The sequence below is a fragment of the Lemur catta genome, chromosome 1 (assembly GCF_020740605.2).
Source record: "Lemur catta isolate mLemCat1 chromosome 1, mLemCat1.pri, whole genome shotgun sequence".
Lineage (NCBI taxonomy): Eukaryota > Metazoa > Chordata > Mammalia > Primates > Lemuridae > Lemur > Lemur catta.
In genome coordinates, this window is record NC_059128.1 from 267,059,619 (window position 1) to 267,063,108 (window position 3,490).

Below are 3,490 nucleotides of genomic sequence, written 5' to 3' on the forward strand. Positions count from 1 at the left end.
AAAACTGGCACAAATTTCTCTTTTCTTCTTTAACACTTCAAGGATAGTAGATTAGTTATAACCATAGATCTTAGCAATGTCAGCATACAATATTTTTCCTTATACAGTTGAAAATTTTCATCTTTTCATTTTAAAGGAAGCACTTTAAGTCTTTCCTTTAGTATCCAATTTGCCGGAATCATTGCTGTTGTGTTTTTAGGCCATTATAAAGTAAAATAAGGGTTATTTGAACACAAGCACTGGACAAAGGGATAATTCTTGATATCCCGAGTGGGATGGAGAGGGACAGGATGAGATTTCATTATATCACTCAGCATGGTGCACAATTTAAAACATTAATTGTTTCTGGAATTTTCCATTTAATAATTTGGGACCATGGTTGACTGCTAGTAACTGAAATTGCAGAAAGTAAAACGGCAGATGAGGGGACTACTGTTAGTTGACCCTTGAACAATACAGATTTGACCTGTGTTTACCCACTTCTATGTGGGCTTTCTTCCCCCTCTGATACCCCTGAGGCCAACCCCTACTCTTCCTCCTCCTCATTCCACTCAACATGAAGATGATGAGGATGAAGATCCTTAAGATGATCCATTTCCACTTAATGAACAGTAAATATATTTTTTCTTCCTTATGATGTGATAACATTTTCTTTTCTCTTCTTTTATTATAAGAATGCTATATATAAGACATATAAAAAAAAGTAACTGTTTTTGTTATTCATAAGGCTTCCAGTCAACAGTAGACTACTTAGTAAAGTTTTGAGGAAGTCAAAACTTATCCACAGATTTTTTTACCTCAAGGGGGACTGGTGCCCCTAATCTTTACAGTTTTCAAGGGTCAAGTGTATTTTAAGATACTTTGTTAACACAAATTAAAAGGTCTAGAGACAGGTCTCATAGGTGCTATAATTTCAAAATAATGATAAGCATCAACAATCTTTCAAAATTTCTGCAGTAACTATGATGTGATATGCAAGTATCTCAGATATATGTTGGTGATATTGTACTCTGTTGTCTCTATTAATAAATGGAAAGACATGGTATTTTAAAAAGTTAATGGAAATAATGATGCATTTTTCCCCTCAAGATCACAAGCCCTGACTTCTCTCCATGGATCCCTGAGATTAAGACCACTTGCTATAGATCAACTCCTCCTCGTTCATCCCCTATTTACTCACAGTTCATATCATAATGCTTTCTAATAGTTTATTGCCTTTCTCACTGATATGATTGGAAACTTTTTGAAGGCATCAATCTTTTTGTGTTTCATGACATTACCAGTGTCTAATCCACAAATGTTTTGGAACAAGTAGAATAGATCTTGGTTTCCACTGCCAGTGTCCCTTGAAGATATCTAGACCTGCATAGGCAATTGTCGATGAGATTCATCTATCCTTATTATGAGCATGAGATGTGATGCAGAATGAGAGCTATGACAAAATCCCAAAGAATCTGGTCCTCCAACACATTGGAACCAAGACTAATGTTTAGGCTCTCTCTTATATTCACAAACAGTAAATAAATAAGCCTATTTATGTGTCTAACAAACCATATTAGGATAAGATTAAAATGTTCTTAGTCAAGGAGGGGGAGATAAAAGACAATTTGCCTCATTTAGCCCCATTTTATCACACAGGAAATGTAGGATAAGAGGGATATAAGTGAATAATTGTGGCATATAAATGGAGAAGGGGTACTAGCCAAGACAAATTTGACCCCAGGCCTTTCCAGTTTAAGGAAGAAAAACTGTAAAATGGTACAGCTGTAATATTTGTAATAGACACATCTCTTAAAAACAAACCGGAGCAACAGCGACGCAAGATGGCAGCCACCACGGGCTCGGGAGTAAAAGTCCCTCGCAATTTCCGTCTGTTGGAAGAACTCGAAGAAGGCCAGAAAGGAGTAGGAGATGGCACAGTTAGTTGGGGTCTAGAAGATGATGGAGACATGACACTTACAAGATGGACAGGGATGATAATTGGGCCTCCAAGAACGATTTATGAAAACTGAATATACAGCCTTAAAATAGAATGTGGACCTAAATACCCAGAAGCACCCCCTTTGTAAGATTTGTAACAAAAATTAATATGAATGGAGTTAATAGTTCTAATGGAGTGGTGGATCCAAGAGCCATATCAGTGCTAGCAAAATGGCAGAATTCATATAGCATCAAAGTTGTCCTGCAAGAGCTTCGGCGCCTAATGATGTCTAAAGAAAATATGAAACTCCCTCAGCCACCTGAAGGACAGTGTTACAGCAATTAATCAAAAAGAAAAACCACAGGCCCTTCCCCTTACCCCCATTTGATTTAAGCAGTCTTCATTTTCCACAGTAGTAAATTTTCTAGATACGTCTTGTAGACCTCAAAGTACTGGAAAGGAAGTTCCCATTCAAAGGCAATTTATCTTAAGATACTGTAAATGATACTAATTTTTTCTCCATTTGAAATATATAAATTGTGCTATGACAAATCATCCTGTCAAGTGTAACCACTGTCCACGTAGTTGAACTTCTGGGATCAAGAAAGTATATTTAAATTGGTTCCCATCATAACTGGTGGGGCACATCTAACTCAACTGTGAAAAGACACATCACACAATCACCTTGCTGCTGATTACATGGCCTGGGGTCTCTGCCTTCTCTCCTTCCCCTTCCTGCCTCCATCCCTCCCTGCAACAGCCCTCCAGCTTGGGGGCTTGTTAAGAGTAGATGCGATGTGAAGGTTTCAGGTCACAGCCTGTGGGACTACTGCTGGGTGTGTGGGGTGCTTTGCCTGCACCCCTGGTTTCTTTCTTTAAGTCTTAAATGATGCCCCCTTCCAAGCCATCGTCCCCTCCCCACTCTCCTCCACTCCCCTCCACTCCCGCCCTTGGCCAAAGCATAGATTGTAACCCCTCTGCTCCCCTCTGAGATTGGCCTTCGGTGAGGAATTCAGGGCTTTCCCCATATCTTCTCTCCCCACCTTTATCGAGGGGTGCTGCTTTCTCCTCCCTCCTCCTCAGGTCCCTCTTTGCACTGTCATTACCCAACACTTTCCATGACACTCCTTGCTTTGGCCAGAAGCCATCAGGTAAGGTTGGACAGAGTCTCTGACCTCCCTCGTTTAGTTTTGGAACCGCATTTATTCACTCCACCAGCCTGGGAAATGAATATGGGGTCCTCAGCCTTGCCTCCCTCTGCTGTCATCATCAGCTGATGCGTTTTTTAGCTCAGGTTTTGATAAGGTGAAAAGAACAGTCACCAGCGTTACTCAGACCTGCCAGCTCTCAGAGTCCTCGGTGGTTAAACTTGGAGAAAGGCCACATGAAGACACTCCTAAGCACACACGATCCCTCTGAATTGTTTTATTTTCCTGTAATTGCTTTTGCTTTTAAACATTAAAGAAGTTTTGAACAGGGCTCTCATTTGGTCATCCTTGCAATCCATTGGGGTCTAGTTTGGAGTCTGACAACTGGAACAAAAAGAACCTTGAATTCAGTGCATATTTT

The 3,490-nt window shown here is 40.1% G+C and overlaps 1 pseudogene across 1 annotated transcript; it reads left to right on the forward strand.

Annotated features, from left to right (window-relative positions):
• The first annotated feature begins 1,812 nt into the window (after positions 1-1,812).
• LOC123642621 lies at positions 1,813-2,268 on the forward strand (annotated as a pseudogene). The gene has a single exon (XR_006736496.1). The product of XR_006736496.1 is annotated as a ubiquitin-conjugating enzyme E2 variant 1-like (transcript).
• The last annotated feature ends 1,222 nt before the right edge of the window (positions 2,269-3,490 follow it).